This window comes from Arvicola amphibius, chromosome 9 (assembly GCF_903992535.2).
Source record: "Arvicola amphibius chromosome 9, mArvAmp1.2, whole genome shotgun sequence".
NCBI lineage: Eukaryota > Metazoa > Chordata > Mammalia > Rodentia > Cricetidae > Arvicola > Arvicola amphibius.
In genome coordinates, this window is record NC_052055.2 from 64,090,686 (window position 1) to 64,116,499 (window position 25,814).

A 25,814-nucleotide genomic window follows, 5' to 3' on the forward strand; every position below is an offset into this window, starting at 1 on the left:
CTTACTGAAAACCCCTTTACAAACATACCAACTCTAATCCAAATATTATGAGAAGACAATGTGAACAGAAAGATAATTCTCATTTGAAGTGGGCATTTAAGCATACTTGTCTATTCTCCTCCTAGTGAAAGAACCCTAGCTCTTGAACAACCCCCTTTGTTTTGTTTTAGTGGATGTGGCCTGCTAAGGATAACCTTTGCTACTCCAGGTCAGGGCATGTGATGTCAGCTGGATGTGGGTATATGAGCTCTTCTTTGGATGACTGTGAGTGCTTCAGGGATGGCCATCTGAGTACAGACTATATTTTTCCTTTATTTTTTGGATTATGATATAATTGTATTATTTCTCCATTCTCTTTTTTTGACGGTTTTTAAAAGTTCTTTATTTTGATGTGTATTATTTTTTTAATTAATTAATTCATTTTTTAAATTTCTGCCTCCTACCCACCTCCCATTTACCACCCCCTCCCCACCTCTACTCCCCCTCTCTCTCCTCCCCCTCCGTCTCCTGTCTGAAGAGCAGTAAGGGTTCCTTCCATCCAGGTCTAGGAAGGTGAGCATCCAAACAGGCTAGGCCTCCCCAAAGCCAGTATATGTAGTAGGATCAAAATCCGGTGCTATTGTCCTTAGCTTCTCAGCTGCCCTAAATGTCTACCATGTTCAGGGAGTCCGGTTTTATCCCGTGCTTTTTCAGTCCCAGTCCAGCTGGCCTTGGTGAGCTCCAATTAGATCAGCCCCATAATCTCGGTGGATGGGTGCACCTCTCGTGGTCCTGACTTCCTTGCTTATGATCTCCCTCCTTTTCCTCTTTATTTGGACCTTGGGAGCTCAGTCCAGCGCTCCAGTGTAAGGCTCTGTCTCCATCACCATCCATCGCCAGGTGAAGGTTCTATGGTGATATGCAAGGTATTCATCAGGCCGGGCGGTAGTGGCACACGCCTTTAATCCCAGCACTCGGGAGGCAGAGGCAGGCGGATCTCTGAGTTCGAGGCCAGCCTGGTCTACAAGAGCTAGCTCCAGGACAGGCTCTAGAAACTACAGGGAAACCCTGTCTCGAAAAACCAAAAAAAAAAAAAAAAAAAAAAAAAAAAAAAAAGATATTCATCAGTATGGCTATAGGATCTGGCCCTTTCTGGCTCCCTCTCCTCAGCTGTCCAAGGAGCTAGCTGGGGGCATCTTCCTGGATACTTGGGAACCCCTCTAGAGTCAAGTCTCTGCCAACCCTAGAATGGCTCCCTTAATTAAGATATATATTTCCCTGTTCCCGCATCCACCCTTCCTATATCCCAACCATCCCATTCCCCCAAGCTCTCCCCATCCTCCCCTTCACACTTTTCTCTCCCCATGCCCCCTTACCCCCATCCAACCCCAGCCAAAAGTTCCCAAATTTTGCCCAGCAATCTTGTCTACTTCCAATATCTAGGATGATAACTATATGTTTTTTCTTTGGGTTCACCTTCTTATTTAGCTTCTCTAGGATCACGAATTATAGGCTCGATGTCCTTTATTTATGGCTAGAAACCGATTATGAGTGAGTACATCCCATGTTCATCTTTTTGGGTCTGGGTTACCTCACTCAAAATAGTGTTTTCTATTTCCATCCATTTGCATGCAAAATTCAAGATGTTATTGTTTTTTATTGCTGAGTAGTATTCTAATATGTATATATTCCACAGTTTCTTCATCTATTCTTCCACTGAAGGGCATCTAGGTTGTTTCCAGGTTCTGGCTATTACAAATAATGATGCTATTAACATAGTTGAACAAATGCTTTTGTAATATGATAGGGCATCTCTTGGGTAAATTCCCAAGAGTGGAATTGCTGGGTCCTGGGGTAGGTTGATCCTGAATTTCCTGAGAAACCGCCACACTGCTTTCCAGAGTGGTTGCACAAGTGTTCATTCCCACCAGCAATGTATGAGTGTACCCCTTACCACACAACCTCTCCAGCAAAGGCTATCATTGGTGTTTTTGAGTTTAGCTAATCTTAAAGGTATAAGATGGTATCTCAAAGTTGTTTTTTTTCTGTTTTTTATTTTTTATTTTTATTCTTTTTTATGTTTTTAATATTTAAAAATTTCCATCTCCTCCCTTCCGCCTCCCCCTTCCCTCCCCTCCCCTCCACCCATATCCCCCTCCCTCCCTCTCCAGGCCAAGGAGCCACTGGGGTTCCCTACTCTATGTAAAGACCAAGATCCTCCCAACTCCCCCCAGGTCCAGGAAGGTGATCAACCAAGCTGACAAGGCTCCCACAGAGCCCGTCCATGCAGAAGAATCAAAGCCCAGCGCCACTGTCCTTGGCTTCTCAGTCAGCCTCCACCATCGGCCACATTCAGAGAGTCCGGTTTGGTCTCATGTTCCATCAGTCCCATTCCAACTGGATTTGGTGATCTCCTGTTAGTTCTGTCCCAACATCTCCATGGGTGAACACACCCCTCACGATCCTGACTTTCTTTCTCATGTTCTCCCTCCTTCTGCTCCTCATCAGGACCTGGGGAGATCAGTCAGGTGCTCCAATGTGGGGCTCAGTCATTTTCTTCATCCATTGCCAGGTGGAGGTTCTATGGTGATATGCAAGAAATTCATCAATATGGCTATAGGAACTGGCCTTTTCAGGCTCCCTCTCCTCAGCTGCCCAAGGAACTAGCTGGGGGCATCTCCCTGGAAACCCAGGAACCCCTCTAGAGTCAAGTCTCTTGACAACCCTCAGATGGCTCCCTTAATTAAGATATATGCTTCCCTGCTTTCATATTCATCCTTCTTGTATCCCAAGCATCCCATTCCTCTGAGCTCCCCCTATTCTCCCTTTCATGCTTTTCTCTCCCCATCTTCCCTTGGCCCCATGTCGCCCCACCCTCAAGATCCCAATTTTTGCCCGGCGATAGTGTCTACTTCCAATATCCAGGCAGATTACTATATGTATTTCTTTGGGTTCACCTTCTTATTATCTTCTCAAGGATCCTGAATTATAGGCTCGATGTCCTTTAATTATGGCTAGAAACCGATTATGAGTGAGTACATCCCATGTTCATCTTTTTGGGTCTGGGTTACCTCACTCAGAATAGTGTTTTCTATTTCCATCCATTTGCATACAGAATTCAAGATGTCATTGTTTTTTTACCGCTGAGTAGTATTCTACCATGTATATATTCCACAGTTTCTTCATCCATTCTTCCACTGAAGGGCATCTAGGTTGTCTCCAGGATCTAGCTATTACAAATAATGCTGCTATGAACATAGTTGAGCAAATGCTTTTATAATATGATTGGGCATCTCTTGGGTAAATTCCCAAGAGTGGAATTGCTGGGTCCTGGGGTAGGTTGATCCCGAATTTCCTGAGAAACTGCCACAGTGCTTTCGAAAGTGGTTGCACAAGTGTGCATTCCCACCAGCAATGTATGAGTGTACCCCTTACCCCACAACCTCTCCAGCAAAGGTTATCATTGGTGTTTTGGATTTTAGCCAATCTGACAGGTGTAAGATGATATAAAGTTGTTTTGATTTGCATTTCCCTGATAGCTAAGGAGGTTGAGCATGACCTTAAGTGTCTTTTGGCCATTTGAACTTCTTCTGTTGAGAATTCTCTGTTCAGTTCAGCGCCCCATTTTTTAATTGGGTTAATTGGCATTTTACCGTCTAGTCTCTTGAGTTCCTTATATATTTTAGAGATCAGACCTTTGTCAGTTGCAAGGTTGGTGAAGATCTTTTCCGAGTCAGTAGGCTGCCTTTGTGTCTTAGTGACAGTGTCATTTGCTTTACAGAAGCTGCTCAGCTTCAGGAGGTCCCATTTATTCAATGTTGCCCTTAACGACTGTGCAGCTGGGGTTATGTGTATGAAACGGTCTCCTGTGCCCATATGTTGTAGAGTATTTCCCATTTTCTCCGCTATCAGGCTCAGTGTGTTTAGATCAATATTGAGGTCTTTTATTCATTTGGACTTAAGTTTTGTGCATGGTGATAGATATGGATCTACTTTCATTCTTCTACAGGTTGACATCCAGTTATGCCAGCACCATTTGTTGAAGACGCCCTCTTTCTTCCATTGTGTACTCTTGGCTCCTTTATCAAAAATCAGGTATTCATAAGTTTGTGGTTCAAGATCTGCGTCTTCTATTTGATTCCATTGATCGACTTCTATGATTTTATGCCAGTACCAAGCTGTTTTCAATACTGTAGCTCTGTACTAGACTTTGAAGTCAGTCTTCATGCCTCCATAATTTTTTTTGGCTATCCTGGGTTTCTTATTCTTCCATATAGAGTTGATTATTGTCCTCTCAAGATCTGTGAGGAATTTTGATGGGACCTTGATGGGAATTGCATTGTATCTATAGATTGTTTTTGGTAGAATTGCCATTTTTACTATGTTGATGTACCCAATCCAAGAGCAAGGGAGATCCTTCCATTTTCTGGTATCCTCTTTAATTTCTTTGTTCAAAGACTTAAATTTCTTGTCAAATAAATCCTTCATTTCCTTGGTAAGAGTTACCCCAAGATATTTTAGCTATTTGTGGCTATCTTGAAAGGTGATGCATCTCTGATTTCCTCCTCTGCTTCCTTATCCTTTGTATATAGGAGGGCACCTGATTTTTTGGAGTTAATCTTGTATCTGGCCACATTACTAAAGGAGTTTATCAGCTGTAGAGGTTCTTTGGTGAAGTTTTTGGGGTCGCTTATTTACACTATCTTATCATCTGCAAATAATGAAAGTTTAACTTCTTCCTTTCCAATTTGAATCCTTTTGAGCCCCTTGTGTTGTCTTATTGCTATTGCCAAAACTTCAAGCACTATATTGAAGAGATAAGAAGAGAGTGGACAGCCTTGTCGTGTTCCTGAATTTAGTGGGATGGCCTTGAATTTCTCTGTTTAATTTGATGTTAGCTGTTGGCTTGCTGTAAATAGCCTTTATTATATTTAGGAATGACCCTGTATCCCTAATCTTTCCAAGACCTTTATCATAAAGGGGTGTTGAATTTTGTCAAATGCTTTTTCAGCATCTATTCAGATGATCACATGCTTTTTTTCCTTCAGTTTATTTATATGATGGCTTACATTGATAGATTTTCATATGTTGAACCAGCTCTGCATCTCCGGGATGAAGCCTACTAGATCATAATGGATAATTTTTTTAATGTGTTCTTGGATTCGGTTTGCCAGTATTTTATTGAGAATTTTTGTGTCGATGCTGATGAGTGAGATTGGCCTGTAATTCTCTTTCTTGGTTGAGTCTTTGTGTAGTTTAGGTATCGGGGTAACTGTAGCTTCATAAAAAGAATTTGGCAATGACTCTTCTGTTTCTATATTATGAAATACCTTAAGGAGTATAGGTATTAGGTTTTCTTGAAAGTTCTGGTAGAGTTCTGCATTGAAACCATCTGGTCCTGAGCTGTTTTCGGTAGGGAGATTTTTGATAAAAGTTTCTAATTCTCCTTTTGTCCGGGCAGCGTCCCTGGGCTGCCTGGAATCCCTGATCCTGTGCCCTGAACTTCCATCTGGACTGGTGAGTTAGTGCAGACCCTGGGGCAACCTGCCTTGGAAGAGAGCACAGAACCCCTCCCCCCAGCTCCCTCTGCAGACTTGTCTTTGTTTCTCATGTCCCTGCCTCTCCCAAGCCTTCCCTAGTGTTTTCAGGCATCCTGCTCCTGTAATAAGGCCATCACCCAAAGGGGTCAGACTCTGGCCTCCAGGCAGGTCTGAGGATTCCTGCAAGGGAGTGCAGGCTCCTTCAGATTGTGCTGCCAGGTTCGCTGTGTGATATTCCATCCCGCCCTGCCCCCACCTTGGCCCTTTTGTCCGGGCAGCGTCCCTGGGCTGCCTGGCATCCCTGATCCTGTGCCCTGAACTTTCATCTGGACTGGTGAATGATTGCAGACCCTGGGGCAACCTGCCCTGGAAGAGAGCACAGACCCCCCTCCTTCCAGCTCCCTCTGTAGGCTTGTTTTGCTTCTCAAGTCCCTGCCTCTCCCAAGCCTTCCCTAGAGTTTTCAGGTGTCCTGCTCCTGTACTAAGGCCATCCACCCAAAGGGGTCAGACTCTGGCCTCCAGGCAGGTCTGAGGATTCCTGCAAGGGAGTTGAGGCTTCTTTAGATTGTGACGCAAGGAATAGGTCCTCCTCTGGCACTGGGGAGATCCAGCCAGTTTCAGTCACAGCAAAGATTGGTCTAGGACACCAAGCGCCTCCATGCTCCTTTTGAAGGAAGAGATGGGCAGGCACTAATGCAGGAGATCCTCCAACAACATGAAAGGCAACATGCCATCACCACAATCCAGACATCCTGAAACAACAAGAATTGAACACCCTACTCCAGAAGATATAGAAAAAACCGACCTTAAATAGTACTTTATGAAAATAATAGAGGACCTTAAACAGGAGGTAAAAAACTGCCATAAAGAAATGGAGATGACAAACAAAAAGGTAGACGAAATAAATAAATCTCTCAAAGATACCCAAGAAAAACAAGAAAAACAAGAAAAAGTAATCAAACAGGTAAGGGAAACAGTACAAGACCTGAGACAAGTATTTCCAACCAAATACAAGAGATGGAAGAAAGAATCTCGGACTCTGAAGATACTATTGAGGAAATAAATTCACAGATTAAAGAACTAAACAAATCTAAAAAATTCTTAACACAAAACATCCAGGAAATCTGGGACACCATGAAAAGACCAAACCTAAGAATAATTGGGGTAGAAGGAGAAGAATTACAACTTAAAGGCCCAGAAAACATATTCAACAAAATTATAGAAGAAAACTTCCCCAACCTAAAGTAGGACGTTCCTATGAAAGTACAAGAAGCCTACAGAAGACCAAATAGACTGGATCAAAAGAAAGCATCCCCATGCCATATAATAATCAAAACACAAAACATACAAAATAAAGAACAGATATTAAGAGCTGCAAAGGAAAAAGGTCAAGTAACATACAAAGGGAAACCTATCAGAATTACACCTGATTTCTCAATGGAAACCATGAAAGCCAGAAGAGCTTGGATAGATGTGCTACAGACACTAAGGGAACATGGATGCAAGTCTAGACTACTATACCTAGCAAAGCTTGCATTCACCATTGATGGAGAAAACAAGATATTCCAGTACAAAAACAGATTTAAACAATACGTAGCCACAAATCCAGCCTTGCAGAAAGTAATAGAAGGACAATCACAAACCAAGGAGTCCAACAACGCCCACAATAACTCAGGCATCTAGCGACTCTTCACCAGCACAACTAGAAGAAGGCAAATACACGAACTCTACTACAAAAAAATGACCGGAGTTAACAACCACTGGTCATTAATATCACGTAATATCAATGGACTCAATTCACCTATAAAAAGGCACAGGCTAAGAGACTGGATACGAAAACAGGATCCAACATTCTGCTGTTTACAAGAAACACACCTCAACCACAAAGACAGACACCTACTCAGAGTAAAGGGTTGGGAAAAGGTTTATCAAGCAAATGGCCCTAAAAAACAAGCGGGTGTGGCCATACTAATTTCCAACAAACTTGACTTCAAACTAAAATCAATCAGAAGAGATGGAAAGGGGCACTTTATACTCATAACAGGAAAAATCCTTCAGAATGATGTCTCAATCCTGAATATCTATGCCCCTAATATAAAAGCTCCCACTTATGTAAAAGAAACACTTCTAGAACTCAAGGCAGCCATCAAACCACACACACTAATAGTTGGAGACTTCAACACTCCTCTCTCACCAATGGACAGGTCAATCAGACAGAAACCTAACAGAGAATTGAAAGACTTAATGGAGGTAGTGAACCGAATGGACTTAGCGGACATCTATAGAACATTCCCAAACAGGAAAGAATATACCTTCTTCTCTGCGGCTCATGGAACCTTTTCAAAAATTGACCATATACTTGGTAACAAAGCAAACTTCCACATTTACAAAACAATATTAGTAACGACCTGTGTCTTATCAGATCACCATGGATTAAAATTAGAGTTCAACAACAATGCTACCCCCAGAAAGCCCACAAACTCATGGAAACTGAACAGTCAACTACTGAACCACACCTGGGTCAAGGAAGAAATAAAGAAAGAAATTAAAGTCTTTCTTGAATTGAATGAAAACAAAGACACAACATACTCAAACCTATGGGACACAATGAAAGCAGTGCTAAGAGGAAAGTTCATAGCACTAAGTGCCCACTTAAAGAATACGGAGAAAGCACTCATTGGTGACTTAACAGCACACCTGAAAGCTCTGGAAAAAAAAGAAGCAGACTCACCTCGGAGAAGTAGAAGACTGGAAATAATCAAACTGAGGGCAGAAATCAACAAAATAGAAAAACAGAAAACAATCCAAAGAATCAATGAAACAAGAAGCTGGCTCTTGGAGAAAGTCAACAAGATTGACAAACCCTTAGCCAAACTAATCAAACGGCAGAGGGAGAACACACAAATTAAAAAAGATCAGAAATGAAAAGGGGGACATAACCACAGACACAGTTGAAATTCAGAGAATCATTAGATCTTACTACAAAAGCCTGTATGCCATAAAATTGGAAAATATAAAACAAATGGACCTTTTTTTTAGATAAGTACCATATAGCAAAGTTAAACCAGGACCAGGTAAATGCTCTAAATCGTCCTGTTAGTTGCGAAGAATTAGAAACTGTTATCAGAAACCTCCCTACCAAAAAGAGCCCAGGACCAGATGGTTTCAATGAGGAATTCTACCCGAACTTCCAAGAAGACCTAATACCTATACTCCTTAAGGTATTTCATAATATAGAAACACAAGAGTCACTGCCAAATTCCTTCTATGAAGCTACAGTTACCCTGATACCTAAACCATACAAAGACTCAACCAAGAAAGAGAATTACAGGCCAATCTCACTCATGAACATTGACACAAAAATTCTCAATAAAATACTGGCAAACCGAATCCAAGAACACATTAGAAAAATTATCCACTATGATCAAGTAGGCTTCATCCCAGAGATGCAGGGCTGGTTTAACATACGAAAATCTATCAATGTAAGCCATCATATAAATAAACTGAAGGAAAAAAACCACATGGTCATCTAATTAGATTCTGAAAAAGCATTTGACAAAATTCAGCACCCTTTTATGATAAAGGTCCTGGAGAGATTAGGGATACAAGGGTCATTCCTAAATATAAAAAAAGCTATTTACAGCAAACCGACAGCTAACATCAAATTAAACGGAGAGAAACTCAAGGCTATCCCACTAAATTCAGGAACACGACAAGGCTGTCCTCTCTCTCCTTATCTCTTCAATAAAGTGCTTGAAGTTCTAGCAATAGCAATTAGACAACATAAGGGAATCAAGGGGATTCGTTTTGGAAAGGAAGAAGTTAAACTTTCGTTATTTGCAGATGATATGATAGTGTACATAAGCGACCCCAAAAACTCCACCAAAGAACTCCTACAGCTGATAAACTCCTTCAGTAACGTGGCAGCCTATAAGATCAACTCCAAAAAATCAGTCGCCCTCCTATACACGAAGGATAAGGAAGCAGAGAGGGAAATCAGAGAAGTATCACCTTTCACAATAGCCACAAATACCATAAAATATCTGGGAGTAACTCTAACCAAGGAAGTGAAGGATTTATTTGACAAGAACTTTAAGTCTTTGAAGAAAGAAATTGAAGAGGATACCAGAAAATGGAAGGATCTCCCCTGCTCATGGATTGGGAGGATCAACATAGTAATAATGGCAATTCTACCAAAAGCAATCTATAGATTCAATGCAATCCCAATCTAGGTCCCATTAAAATTCTTCACAGAGATTGAGAGGACAATAATCAACTTTATATGGAAAAACAAGAAACCCAGGATAGCCAAAAAAATCTTATACAATAAAGGTACTTCTGGAGGCATTACCATCCTTGACTTCAAAGTCTATTACAGAGCTACAGTATTGAAAACAGCTTGGTATTGGCATAAAACAGAGAAGTTGACCAATGAAATCGTATAGAAGACCCGGATCTTAAACCACAAACCTATGAACACCTGAATTTTGATAAAGGAGCCAAAAGTACACAATGGAAGAAAGAGGGCATCTTCAACAAATGGTGCTGGCATAACTGGATGTCAACCTGTAGAAGAATGAAAGTAGATCCATATCTATCACCATGCACAAAACTCAAGTCCAAATGGATTAAAGACCTCAATATTCATCTGAACACACTGAGCTTGATAGAGGAGAAAGTGGGAAGTACTCTACAACAAATGGGCACAGGGAACCGTTTCCTACGCATAACCCCAGCTGCACAGACATTAAGGGCAACATTGAATAAATGGGACCTCCTGAAGCTGAGCAGCTTCTGTAAAGCAAAGGACATTGTCACTAAGATACAAAGGCAGCCTACTGACTGGGAAAAGATCCTCACCAACCCTGCAACTGACAAAGGTCTGATCTCTAAAATATATAAGGAACTCAAGAGACTAGACGGTAAAATGCCAATTAACCCAATTAAAAAATGGGGTGCTGAACTCAACAGAGAATTCTCAACAGAAGAAGTTCAAATGGCCAAAAGACACTTAAGGTCATGCTCAACCTCCCTAGCTATCAGGGAAATGCAAATCAAAACAACTTTGAGATATCATCTTACACCTGTCAGATTGGCTAAAATCCAAAACATCAATAATAACCTTTGCTGGAGAGGTTGTGGGGTAAGGGGTACACTCATACATTGCTGGTGGGAATGAACACTTGTGCAACCACTCTGGAAAGCAGTGTGGCGGTTTCTCAGGAAATTCGGGATCAACCTACCCCAGGACCCAGAAATTCCACTCTTGGGAATCTACCCAAGAGATGCCCAATCATACTACAAAAGCATTTGCTCATCTATGTTCATAGCAGCATTATTTGTAATAGCCAGATCCTGGAAACAACCTAGATGCCCTTCAGTGGAAGAATGGGTGAAGAAACTGTGGAATATATACATGGTAGAATACTACTCAGCGGTAAAAAACAATGACATCTTGAATTTTGTATGCAAATGGATGGAAATAGAAAACACTATTCTGAGTGAGGTAACCCAGACCCAAAAAGATGAACATGGGATGTACTCACTTATAATCGGTTTCTAGCCATAATTAAAGGACATCGAGCCTATAATTTGGGATCCTTGAGAAGATAATAAGAAGGTGAACCCCTGAAAAAAGATATAGTAATCCTCCTGGATATTGGAAGTAGACACAATCGCCAGCCAAAAATTGGGAACTTGATGGTTGGGCAAGACGAGGCCAAGGGAAGATGGGGAGAGAAAAACATGAAGGGGAGAATGGGGGGAGCTCGGAGGAATGGGATGCTTGGGATACAGGAAGGGTGGATATGGGAGCAGGGAAGCGTATATCTTAATTTAGGGAGCCACCTGAGGGTTGTCAAGAGACTTGACCCTAGAGGGGTTCCCAGGTTTCCAGGGAGACGCCCCCAGTTTGTTCATTGGGCAGCTGAGGAGAGGGAGCCTGAAAAGGCCAGTTCCTATAGCCATACTGATGAATTTCTTGCATATCACCAGAGAACCTCCATCTGGCGATAGATGAAGAAAATGACTGAGTCCCACATTGGAGCACTGGACTGAGCTCCCAAGGTCCTGATGAGGAGCAGAAGGAGAGAGAACATGAGAAAGAAAGTCAGGACCGTGAGGGGTGCGTTCACCCATGGAGACGGTGGGACAGAACTAACGGGAGATCGCCAAGTCCAGTTGGATTGGGACTGATGGAACATGAGACCAAACTGGACCCTCTGAATGTGGCCAACGGTGGAGGCTGAAGGAGAAGCCAAGGACAAAGGCGCTGATCTTTGACTATTCTGCATGGACAGGCTCTATGGGAGCCTTCTCAGCTTGGTTGATCACCTTCCTGGACCAGGGGGTATTGGGAGGACCTTGGGCTTGACATAGAATAAGGAGCCCCGATGGCTCCTTGGCCTGAAAAGGGAGGGAGGGAGGGGGAGGGGGAGGGGTAGAGATGGATATTTTTTAAATAAAAAAAAAAGAAAACAAAAAAAGTTTCTAATTCTTCGCGATTTACGGGGCTATTTAGATTGTTCACCTGGTCCTGGTTTAACTTTGGTATATGGTATTTATCTAAAAAAAGTCCATTTGTTTTACATTTTCCAATTTTGTGGCATACAGGCTTTTGTAGTAAGATCTAATGATTCTCTGAATTTCCTCTGTGTCTGTGGTTATGTCCCCCTTTTCATTTCTGATCTTATTAATTTGCTTGTACTCTCTCTGCCATTTGATTAGTTTTGCTAAGGGTTTGTCAATCTTGTTGATTTTCTCCAAGAACCAGCTTTTTGTTTCATTGATTCTTTGGATTGTTTTCTGTGTTTCTATTTTGTTGATTTCTGCCCTCAGTTTGATAATTTCCAGTCTTCTACTCCTCCTAGGTGAATCTGCTTCTTTTTTTTCTAGAGCTTTCAGTTGTGCTGTTATGTCTCCCATGAGTGCTTTCTCTGTTTTTTTTTTCCATGGTTTATTTTTTTATATTTAAAAATTTCCATCTCCTCCCCTCCTCTTCCCCCTTCCCTCACCTCCTTCTCCCCCTTCCCTCCCCTCCTTCTCCCCTTTCTCTCCCCTCCCCTCCACCCATACCTCCCCTCCCTCCCTCTCAAGGCCAAGGAGCCATCAGGGTTCCCTACTCTATGCTAAGACCAAGGTCCTCCCAAATCCCCCCAGGTCCAGGAAGGTGATCGACCAAGCTGAGAAGGCTCCCACAGAGCCCGTCCATGCAGAAGAATCAGATCCCAGCGCCATTGTCCTTTGCTTCTCAGTCAGCCTCCACTGTTGGCCACATTCAGAGAGACGGGTTTGGTCGCATGATCCATCAGTCCCATTCCAACTGGAGTTGGTGATCTCCCATTAGTTCTGTTCCACCATCTCCATGAGTGAATGCACCCCTCATGTTCCTGACTTACTTTCTCATGTTCTCTCTCCTTCTGCTCCTCATCAGGACCTTGGGAGCTCAGTCCAGTGCTCCAATGTGGGGCTCAGTCATTTTCTTCATCTCTTGCCAGGTGGAGGTTCTATGGTGATATGCAAGAAATTCATCAGTATGGCTATAGGAACTGGCCTTTTCAGGCTCCCTCTCCTCGGCTGCCCAAGGAACTAACTGGGGGGCGTCTCCCTGGGAACCTGGGAACCCCTCTAGGGTCAAGTCTCTTGACAACCCTCAGGTGGCTCCCTAAATTAAGATATATGCTTCCCTGCTCCCATATCCACCCTTCCTGTATCCCAAGCATCCCATTCCTCCGAGCTCCCCCCATTCTCCCCTTCATGTTTTTCTCTCCCCATCTTCCCTTGGCCTCGTCTTGCCCAACCATCAAGTTCCCAATTTTTGGCTGGCGATTGTGTCTACTTCCAATATCCAGGAGGATTACTATATCTTTTTTCAGGGGTTCACCTTCTTATTATCTTCTCAAGGATCCCAAATTATAGGCTCGATGTCCTTTAATTATGGCTAGAAACCGATTATGAGTGAGTACATCCCATGTTCATCTTTTTGGGTCTGGGTTACCTCACTCAGAATAGTGTTTTCTATTTCCATCCATTTGCATGCAAAATTCAAGATGTCATTGTTTTTTACCGCTGAGTAGTATTCTACCATGTATATATTCCACAGTTTCTTCATCCATTCTTCCACTGAAGGGCATCTAGGTTGTTTCCAGGATCTGGCTATTACAAATAATGCTGCTATGAACATAGTTAAACAAATGCTTTTGTAGTATGATTGGGCATCTCTTGGGTAAATTCCCAAGAGTGGATTACTGGGTCCTGGGGCAGGTTGATCCCGAATTTCCTGATAAACCGCCACACTGCTTTCCAAAGTGGTTGCACAAGTGTTCATTCCCACCAGCAATGGATGAGTGTACCCCTTACCCCACAACCTCTCCAGCAAAGGTTATTATTGGTGTTTTGGATTTTAGCCAATCTGACAGGTGTAAGATGATATCTCAAAGTTATTTTGATTTGCATTTCCCTGATAGCTAGGGAGGTTGAGCATGACCTTAAGTGTCTTTTGGCCATTTGAACTTCTTCTGTTGAGAATTCTCTGTTCAGTTCAGCGCCCCATGTTTTAATTGGGTTAATTGGCATTTTACCATCTAGTGTCTTGAGTTCCTTATATATTTTAGAGATCAGACCTTTGTCAGTTGCAGGGTTGGTGAAGATCTTTTCCCAGTCAGTAGGCTGCCTTTGTGTCTTAGTGACAATGTCCTTTGCTTTACAGAAGCTGCTCAGCTTCAGGAGGTCCCATTTATTCAATGTTGCCCTTAATGTCTGTGCAGCTGGGGTTATGCGTAGGAAACGGTTCCCTGTGCCCATTTGTTGTAGAGTACTTCCCACTTTCTCCTCTATCAAGCTCAGTGTGTTCAGATGAATTTTGAGGTCTTTAATTCATTTGGACTTGAGTTTTGTGCATGGTGATAGATATGGATCTACTTTCATTCTTCTACAGGTTGACATCCAGTTATGCCAACACCATATGTTTTTTTTCCTTCAGTTTATTTATATGATGGCTTACATTGATAGATTTTCGTGTGTTGAACCAGCCCTGCATCTTTGGGATGAACCCTACCTGATCGTAGTGGATAATTTTTCTAATGTGTTCTTGGATTCGGTTTGCCAGTATTTTATTGAGAATTTTTGCGTCAATGTTCATGAGTGAGATTGGCCTGTAATTCTCTTTCTTGGTTGAGTCTTTGTGTGGTTTAGGTATCAGGGTAACTGTAGCTTCATAGAAGGAATTTGGCAGTGACTCTTGTGTTTCTATATTATGAAATACCTTAAGGAGTATAGGTATTAGGTCTTCTTGGAAGTTCTGGTAGAATTCCGCATTGAAACCATCTGGTCCTGGGCTCTTTTTGGTAGGGAGGTTTCTGATAACAGTTTCTAATTCTTCGCGACTAACAGGACGATTTATAGCATTTACATGGTCCTGGTTCAACTTTGGTATATGGTGTTTATCTAAAAAACTGTCCACTTCTTTTACATTTTCCAATTTTGTGGCATACAGGCTTTTGTAGTAAGATCTAATGATTCTCTGAATTTCAACTGTGTCTGTGGTTATGTCCCCCTTTTCATTTCTGATCTTATTAATTTGTGTGTTCTCCCTCTGCCTTTTGATTAGTTTGGCTAAGGGTTTGTCAATCTTGTTGATTTTCTCCAAGAACCAGCTTCTTGTTTCATTGATTCTTTGGATTGTTTTCTGTTTTTCTATTTTGTTGATTTCTGCCCTCAGTTTGATTATTTCCCGTCTTCTACTTCTCCTAGGTGAGTCTGCTTCTTTTTTTTCCAGAGCTTTCAGGTGTGCTGTTAAGTCAACAATACGTGCTTTCTCCGTTTTCTTTAAGTGGGCACTTAGTGCTATGAACTTTCCTCTTAGCACTGCTTTCATTGTGTCCCCATAGGTTTGAGCATGTTGTGTCTTTGTTTTCATTCAATTCAAGAAAGACTTTAATTTCTTTCTTTATTTCTTCCTTGACCCAGCTGTGGTTCAGTAGATGACTGTTCAGTTTCCATGAGTTTGTGGGCTTTCTGGGGGTAGCATTGTTGTTGAACTCTAATTTTAATCCATGGTGATTCAATAAGACACAGGTGGTTACTAATATTTTTTTGTAACTGTGGAAGTTTGCTTTGTTACCAAGTAAATGGTCAATTTTCGAAAAGGTTCCATGAGCCGCAGAGAAGAAGGTATATTCTTTTCTATTTGGGTGGAATGTTCTATAGATGTCTGTTAAGTCCATTTGGTTCATTACCTACATTAAGTCTTTCAATTCTCTGTTAGGTTTCTGTCTGATTGACCTGTCCATTGGTGAGAGAGGAGTGTTGAAGTCTCTAACTATTAGTGTGTGTGGTTTGATGGCTGCCTTGAGTTCTAGAAGTGTTTCTTTTACATAAGTGGGAGCTTTTATATTATATTTTAATATAGATATTCAGGATTGAGACTTCATTCTGATGGATTTTTCCTGTTATGAGTATAAAGTGCCCCTTTCCATCTCTTCTGATTGATTTTAGTTTGAAGTCAAGTTTGTTGGAAATTAGTATGGCCACACCCGCTTGTTTTTTAGGGCCATTTGCTTGATAAACCTTTTCCCAACCCTTTACTCTGAGTAGGTGTCTGTCTTTGTGGTTGAGGTGTGTTTCTTGTAAACAGCAAAATGTTGGATCCTGTTTTCGTATCCAGTCTTTTAGCCTGTGCCTTTTTATAGGTGAATTGAGTCCATTGATATTACGTGATATTAATGAACAGTGGTTGTTAACTTCGGTCTTTTTTTTGTAGTAGAGTTCGTGTATTTGCCTTCTTCTAGTTGTGCTGGTGAAGGGTCGCTAGATGCCTGAGTTATTGTGGGCGTTGTTATACTCCTTGGTTTGTGATTTTCCTTCTATTACTTTCTGCAAGGCTGGATTTGTGGCTACATATTGTTTAAATCTGTTTTTGTCCTGGAATATCTTGTTTTCTCCATCAATGGTGATGCAAGCTTTGCTGGGTATAGTAGTCTAGGCTTGCATCCATGTTCCCTTAGTGTCTGTAGCACATCTATCCAAGCTCTTCTGGCTTTCATGGTTTCCATTGAGAAATCAGGTGTAATTGTGATAGGTTTCCCTTTATATGTTACTTGACTTTTTTCCTTTGCAGCTCTTAATATCTGTTCTTTATTCTGTATGTTTTGTGTTTTTTATTATATGGCGTGGGGACGCTTTCTTTTGATTCAGTCTATTTGGTCTTCTGTAGGCTTCTTGTACCTTCATAGGAACGTCCTTCTTTAGGTTGGGGAAGTTTTCTTCTATAATTTTGTTGAATATGTTTTCTGGGCCTTTGAGTTGTAATTCTTCTTCTTCTACCCCAATTATTCTTAGGTTTGGTCTTTTCATGGTGTCCCAGATTTCCTGAATGTTTTGTGTTAAGTATTTGTTAGATTTGTTTAGTTCTTTAATCTGTGAATTTATTTCCTCTATAGTATCTTCAGAGTCCGAGATTCTTTCTTTCATCTCTTGTATTCGGTTGGAAATACTTGTCTCTGAAGTTTCTGTTCGTTTACTCAGAGTTTCCATTTCCAGTCGTCCCTCAGATTGTGTTTTCTTCAATACCTCCATTTCATTTATCAGGTCTTGTACTGTTTCCCTTACCTGTTTGATTGCTTTTTCTTGTTTTTCTTGGGTATCTTTGAGAGATTTATTTATTTCGTCTACCTTTTTGTTTGTCATCTCCATTTCTTTATGGCAAATTTTTACCTCCTGTTTAAGGTCCTCTATTATTTTCATAAAGTACTGTTTAAGGGCTGTTTCTTCTATATCTTCTGGGGTAGGGTGTTAAATTCTTGTTGTTTCGGGATGTCTGGATTGTGGTGATGTCATGTTGCCTTTCATGTTGTTGGAGGAACTCCTGCATTGGCGCCTGCCCATCTCTTCCTTCAAAAGGAAGCCGGAGGCGCTTGGTGTCCTAGACCAATCTTTGTTGTGACTGAAACTGTTTGGATCTCCCCAGTGCCAGAGGAGGACCTATTCCTTGTGTCACAATCTGAAGAAGCCCGCACTCCCTTGCAGGAATCGTCAGACCTGCCTGGAGGCCAGAGTCTGACCCCTTTGGGTGGATGGCCTTAGTACAGGAGCAGGACACCTGAGATCACTAGGGAAAGCTTGGGAGAGACAGGGACATGAGAAACAGAGACAAGCCTGCAGAGGGAGCTGTGGGGAGGGGGTCTGTGCTCTCTTCCAGGGCACGTTGCCCCAGGGTCCGCATTCACTCACCAGTTCAGATGGGATGTCTGTGCACAGGATCAGGGATTCCAGGCAGCCCAGGGTCTCCGCCCAGACAAAAGGGCCAAGGTGGGGCAGGGCGGGATGGATTATCACACAGCGAACCTGTCAGCACAATCTGAAGGAGCCCGCACCCCTCCGCAGGAATCCTCAGACCTGCCTGGAGGCCAGAGTCTGACCCCTTTGGGTGGATGGCCTTCGAACAGGAGCAGGACACCTGAGAACACTAGGGAAAGCTTGGGAGAGAAAGGGACGGGAGAAACAGAGACAAGCCTGCAGAGGGAGCTGGGGGAAGGGAAAAGGCTTCAACTTTGACATAGCAAAATTACATATAACAAAACAGTTATCAAGGAAGTATTACAGTTACAATATTTAGATCTATTTTATCTTTTATCATAACTAAGGAAAGCTATAACTATTTATTTATTCTCCAACTCCATCAAGGACTCCAGAAGGATATAATATTACCTAAGTAAACAAGTCATATGCAAGTTTCAAATTCTAGAAATGACAGAGACATCTCACTGCCTGGACAGTCACCCAAAGTTCCTCTGTACCGTTGGGGCATCCATCTTCAGCCTACAGGCCCATAAGCATCCAGCAGACATTTCTATGAAGCAGGAAATTCCAAAGAGAGTTCAGTCACTTTCTGCTGTGTCCTGTAGAACGTCTCGCAGACTCTTTAATGAATCAGGAACCCCAAAAGGCCATCTCACCTTTAGGCAAGTTCAGCAGTCCTCTTTCTGTGGGTTCCTTGTGTCCAGTTTATGCAACAGTCCAGGCAAGAGCAGTTTATGCCCAAATGGCTAACAAACTCCATAAGTAGCCTCTTCAATGCCCATCTTCCTCTCGAAGTAGATTGGTGCTGCCAGGAGCAGACGTGTCTCATTGTCATGAAAAACCCTAAGTTATTAAAACATTAAATGCCATATTCTGCAGTCTTTGAAAGATATGAAGAATGCCTATCTGAAATATATCTATGTACATCTAGAAAATCTAACATGACTACAAGCTTGACTATTATTGATGATTATCCATTAACAACCTATATTTCCTAATTATACATTACAGTTTTTAAAATAATCTACACAATCAAAATAGCTTAATCAAGATCAGAAATACATATACATATAACAAATTGACCTTAAAATCCATACCATTGCAAATTATTCATCTCTATATCATATCCCCCTTTAAATGTAAAAGAACATTTATAAACAATATTTGGGAATATGGGCGCAGTTATTTCTCTCCAAACTGCTTCCTGCTGAATGGGGGCGTTGTTATTTAGGTCTTTCATGGTATAACCTGTCTGCTAGGTTCATCTCAGTGGGCAGTTGAGCGAAGTAATTTTTTGAGGGTATTTACAGCAACCTTTCAGGAGGGCATGGTCTACCATACCATATTGGGATAGAAGCAATCCACAGGGTGTCATCCTCTGTGAAAACAAAAGAAGACCCTCTTTTCCAAAGCATCATGTTCTTAGATCAAAATTCTGAAATCATACCATTAAGATGTCCATTCTGGTCTAGCCTGGCAGCCCATATAATGAAATGTCTCTCTGTATTTAGCTCCTTTACAGTCAAAAATTTCAAAGAAAACAAATAAAATACACAATCCAGACTCTCTGTGAATTTTCCATTTTTACGTGGCTTATTTTCACTCTATCACTTTACTTTATTCTGTCTCTTTAAAGACTTTACCCTTTTTTTTAAAGGCATTAACTTTATTTTTTATATTTTCTTCTTCTCTCTCAAGCCTACATACATTCTTCCAACATTGTGACTCATTTAAAATTCTTTTATGTCTGAATCTGTCCTATTTTGAATCTGTAATTTTTCTACTGTCGAGAAACATGTTTGATTTGCACCTTTACATCGCTAAGCACTTAAGACTCTAAGCTGTGACATTCCTAGGTCAAAAACAGGTACTGTGGGCTTGCCCCACCCAGTCCAACATGGCTGAGCTGCTTGTGACTCTGAATTGGTTGCACCTCTGAGCTGCAGAGCCGCTGTGCTGTTCTAGATGTTGGCTCCACCTCTCTCCAATTTCAAAATGGAGGATGTACCATTTTCTACTAGCTCTGGGGCCGCCAGGTAGGAGCCGCACTCAGCACTTTAATTCTGAGACTGAGTGTGCAGCACAGAAACTCTTTTCATCCAAGTTACAGCCAAATCTGATGCGCAGAGCACCACACAGTCTGAAAACATCTCTGTATTGTGGCAGGAATCCGCCATGCTCTTCCGCCTGCCTAAGCCTGATTCTGCCATCTGCCCAGGTGCAGGCGGGAAGCTCTGAGCCATTGGCACGGTCTCAGTGCACTCTCCTTCCGATCCCAAGCGGGAACACAAATATCCAGGCCCATAAAAGCCACTGAAATGCTTTATAGCCAGAATTTGCACTGGCAGCACAGCACCAGGAAGCCGCGTTTTAAAATGACTCAGCGTTTTCTCTGCCACTTTTGCCGAAACAGGAAATCTCTCTACAGCACGTCCAGGCAAACAGCAAAAAGCTGTGTTAAACTCTCTCTCTCTCCTTTATTTAAAGCCCTCTCAGGTTTTTAAGTGGATTTAGTCACCACGTTGGAGCTCCAATCTGTAGAAGGAAACGGCGGGCTGTGTCCCGCCACCCGGCTAGCTTTGCCCAAAATAATTACACAGAAACTGTATTCTTTTAAATACTGCCTGGCCCATTGTTTTAGCCTCTTATTGGCTAATTCTCACATCTTCCTTTAACCCATATTTAGTAATCTGTGTAGCACCACGATTAATATTCTTTCTTTATTCTGAGTGTTTTGTGTTTTGATTATAATATGGCGAGGGGATTTTTTTTTTTGATCCAGTTTAGTTGGTGTTCTGTAAGCTTCCTGAACCTTCATAGGAATATCTTTCTTTAGGTTGGGGAAGTTTTCTTCTATAATTTTATTTAATATATATTCTGGACCATTTAGCTATAATTATTCTCCTTCTTCTACCCCTATTGTTCTTGGTTTGGTCTTTTTATTGTGTCCCAGATTTCCTGAATATTTTGTGATGAGAATTTCTTTGATTTGCTGATTTCTTTGATCAGTGCATTTATTTTCTCTATGGTATCTTCAGAATCTAAGATTCTTTCTTCTATCTCTTGTATTCTGTTGGTTATGTTTGTTTATGTAGTCTCTATTTGTTTATGTAGATTTTCCATATCCAGCTGGCCCTCGGGTTGTGTTTTCTTCCTTGCCTCCATTTCAGTTTTCAAGTCTTGCACTGTTTCCATTATCTGTTTGATTGTTTTTTCTTGTTTTCCTAGGATATCGTTTATGGATTTACTCATTTCTTCAAACTTTTTGTTATTCTTCTCATCCATTTCTTTAAGAAAGTTTTTCACCTCCTGTTTAAGGGACTCTATTACTTTCATAAAGTCAATTTTTTCTGCTTCTTCTTGATTAGTGTGTTCAAGTCCTCCTGTTGTAAGTTCACTGGGTTCTGGTGATTTCATGTTGTTTTTCAAATTGTTGGAGGAATTTTTGCATTGGTGCCTGCCCTTTTCTTCCTCCCAATTATTCCCTATGGGTCTTCTTTTAGAAGTTCAATTCTCCTTGCTGGCCAGGCAGCTCACAGACAAAGGGCCTACCTTGCTGCAGGCAGGCTAATGAAACAGAGGACCTCCCTCCCGCCTGTGTGCACTCAATTCCAGGTCTCAGGCTCCCAAACAGGCTGAGCTGTGGGATTTTATGGCCCCAAAGACAGAAGAATGAAGGGGGGGTGTTCTGGGTGCAAGCTGGGAAGGGATAGGAAGAGAGAGGCAGTATTCGGGAGAATAGCCCCTGCAGGAAGACCAGGAAGTGTTGGGGGCAGTTGGGGAATGTCTGTGGTCCCTCTCCGGGTGGGCGGCTGCCGTGGTTCAGGCACTCACTCACTCCAATGAATGATGGGTCTTCTGGTAGACAATCAGTCTCTTTGCTGGCCAAGCATCTCTCTGACAGAGGGCCTACCTTGCTCTAGGCAGGCTATTGAAACAGAGGACCTCCCACCCACCTGGGTGCACTCAATTCCGGGTCCCAGCACTCAAATAGACAGAGCTGTGGCATTTTATGGCCCCAAAGATGGGAGGATGAATGGGGGGTTCTGGGTGCAAGCTGGGAAGGGACAGGAAGAGAGAGGCAGTATCCAGGGAGAATAACCCCTGCAGGAAGACCAGGAAGTCTCTCCATTCTCTTTATGTCATAAATACTCATACTTGTTTTCTTTCAAGTTTATGGTCTTTTTTCATTAGTTGTGGTTACATGTATATATGTATATGTATATTACTAAACATAAACATACTCAGTATGTATAATATTATTTATACTCATGTTTTTGGGACTGACCAATTGGTATTAGATGATCAGTTGTTGTGCTTTTCTCCAGGGAAGACTATTTCTCCTACTCTGATCATTTTAGTGACCCATAGTTTTTTTTTGTGTGGGATTGAAGATTGTGGTATTCTTTAGCATGCCTGTTGCTATCCTTGTTCAGCTCATGATGAGCATAGGGCTCTAAATATTGAAATATTGTCAGGCTGTTGAGAAAGTAATGCTGAAAAATTCAATTGCTAGTCATGGCTGCGAGTAGATCTTCCTGTTTTAAGGAGAGAATGGATGCTGATGGGACAGGAAGAAGAGCTCATGTGGTCTGTGAAGATCAGTATTGTCTTCTGAAGACTATGCCATTGTAAACCCCTTGTCTTACTTTTACTAGCTAGCTCTACCTCTAGACATTTTAGCTGTTCAGCATAATGTGTTATTCTTGTTAATTCAGTCATTTTTAACTGTACTACATTACAGGTATTAAAAAAGTGCTTGTACATTATTGATTATCTACTGGACTGAAAATTAAAACCGTAAAAACAAAGCCTTGTGGCTGAAGAGATAGCTCAGCTATGCAAGCATGAGGACCACAATTCAGTCTCCAGCAGCTGCAATGTGGTGTGCATTTGTAAATCTAGTGCTGGGGAAAGGGAGACAAGTAGAACCCTGGGTCTTAATGTAATCAGAAAGCTTCAGGTCCTCAAAAGTGACCTCTCCCAAAACAGGGAAGACAGCACCTGAGGAATGACAGTTGAAGTCAACCCCTAGTACATATGTTCTCTCTCTCTCTCTCTCTCTCTCTCTCTCTCTCTCTGTCTCTCTCTCTCTCTGTCTCTCTCTCTCTGTCTCTCTCTCTCTTTCTGTCTCTCTCTCTCTGATCTTACTCTGTAACCTAAGCTAGATTGTACCAGGTTGGCCTTGACCTCACAGGAGTCTTCTTGCCTTAGCCTCTGGGGTGCTGAGATCACAAGTGTGAGCCACCATACTCAACTTCCTTCCTCCTTTTCATTAAAAAAGTTATCAGAACTGAATGATACCTCAGTGGGTAAAGGCACTTGACTTGCAAGTTTGGAGACCTGAGTTTGATTTCTGTAATCTATGTAAAGGTGGTCAATGGCATGTGTGGCATCCCATTATATATATATATATATATATATATATATATATATATATATATATATATATATATATATACACAGTAATTATATATATAAATAAATATTTATTTATTTATTATGTATACAATATTGATGTGGGAGAGTCTTCTGTTTGTGTTGATTTCAATAAAGAAACTGCCTTGGCCCATTTAATAGGCCTGCCCTTAGGTGGGTGGAGTAGACAGGACAGGAAGAAGGAAGTGAGGTAATGCTTCAGGCAATCACCACGCCTCTCCTCTCTGAGACAGATGCCATGACTCTCCTCAGCGAGACAGACGCGATGAAGCTCTGACCCAAGATGGACGTATGCTAGAATCTTCCACAGATTATTAGATATGGGTTAATCAAGATGTGAGTAAGAGGCTGAAACTAATGGGCCGGGCAGTGTTTAAATGAATGCAGTTTGTGTGTTGTTATTTCGGGTTTTAAACTAGCCAGGCGGCTGGGAGCCGGGTGGCAGGAACGCGGGCCCGCAGCTCATCACTACACAACATTCTGTCTGTGTGTATGCCTGAGGGCCAGAAGGGGGCACCAGACCCCATTACAGATGGTTGTGAGCCACCATGTGGTTGCTGAGAATTGAACTCAGGGCCTTTGGAAGAGCAGGCAATGCTCTTAACCTTTGAGCCATCTCTCCAGCCCCAATAATTATATTTTAAATATTATTTATTTTTGAATGTGGAAGTTCACACTGTGATTGCAGCATGCAGAGACTGAAACAGAACTGAGTCTAAGGTTAACCTGGGCTTCGTAAAGATCCTGTCTGAACAAAATGCAACAAAGTGAAGCAAAACCTTCTCATCCTCTCTCCCTCTTCCCCTCCTTCTCTCCTTCCTTCCTTCCTTCCTCCCTTCCTTCCTTCCTTTCCTTCCTCCTTTTTTTTTCCTTTTTGGAGAGCTGGTTTTATATAGCCCAGACTGACTTTGAACTTGTTAAGTACTGAGGATGACCTTGAACTCCTAACCTTCCTGCTTTAGTTTCCTGGAATTACAGGTGTGTGTCACATGCCTGGATACCTTCCTACTTTCTTGACTGTCTTGCTATGTAGCGTAGTCTGGCCTCAAACTCTTGATCTTCCTGCAGCAGTCTCATGAGTATGTGCCCAAGCCAGGTTATGTTGAGTCTGACTAAATCTTGGCAACTTTCAATGAGCTGATGTTATTGCTAGGCATAGGATATACCTACTGTTTTAACTGGCATTTACAGTTAAGCTGTACCTAGTGTTAAGGAACTCAAATCCACTGGGAAAGACCAAAGACTTGATTTAAATTAAATTAGCTGGACTTTTATTTAAGCTGAAGGTGACCTTAGTTCCCATGGTCAGATTTAGAACTAAGGCCCATCTACAAGGGAAGAAGGCTTTTAAAGACAGGGTACAATTACTTCATTCCTGTAGAATTTACAGCTGTGTGAGGAATTGCCTTACTCCCACATTCATAGAAACAAGCAGAGTTTACAGAAACCAGAGCAAGTAGTTAACAATTTCGTAACTGTTTTACAATTCTGGGGTTTGGGCAAGGAGTCAGAGTTGCTAGGAGGTTGTCTAAGAATTTAGAATGGGTATCTAGCACAAAATGGATTCTTCCTCCACCATCATACTGCCAGTGCCTGGTAAATCCATTTGTCTGTTGAAGACCTGTTTATTGTCACCTGGCAGATGTCTGACCAGAAATCTCACCATTCCTTACTGGGTGTCTTTATTAATGTCCTATCAATTGAAACCTTTTAGCCTATCTTTAGTGAAGATTAGTATCTTTGTTCTTTGCTGATCTCTTATGTTTGCACATGTAAGATTGAAGAAACAATCTTTAACTTGTGAACCAAGCTAACACAAACTGCAGCCATGTTTGACCAGGGCTTGGTGAAATGTTAAATGGCCTGGTGGAAATTAGCCTCAGAGCACCTGGACCACTGATGTAAGACACTTTCTTATGGCTGCACACTGACTTAGCCCATGACAAGGTATGTAGTGCAGAGAATTACATGAACATCTTATGACTCATGCTTCTTGTCTTTGAATTAGTAAAGAACAGCGAACACAATTCCAATCAAACTTTGTGCCTTCAGTGGTTCCTAACTCATCATTTACTTCTTTTCAAGTCACTTGCTGCAATAACATACCCTTTCAAAACTGTACTGATTCTGATACATAGTGCTGATTTTTTTGATTTTAATTGCAGCCAATCACAGTCTCCAGCATGGTACATTCTGCCAGCCCCATGCTTCACTTATTCTAACTGCAAAACATTAGTAATTTTGATTCACCAATCAGACCCCTCCTGGGAGCAATCTAGGAGAATTGGATATGAATAATAAATTTGCTGTTCTCTGGGTTTGTGACCTTGAAAAGACATTTAACCTTAAAAGCTGTGACCTTTCAAAATGGAGATAAGGCTATTAATAAATGTGTAAGTTTATTTTGCTGTTTTTGAAAAAGTATGTTAAGTACACAGCATTGTTTTAGATCAATAAATCTTAATCAGAAGGGATCATTCACATTATCTTCTCCATTTGCTGGCATAGTCGGATTTCTTGGCTCTCCTTCATCCCTGGCATTCTTATTTTATAGCAGAT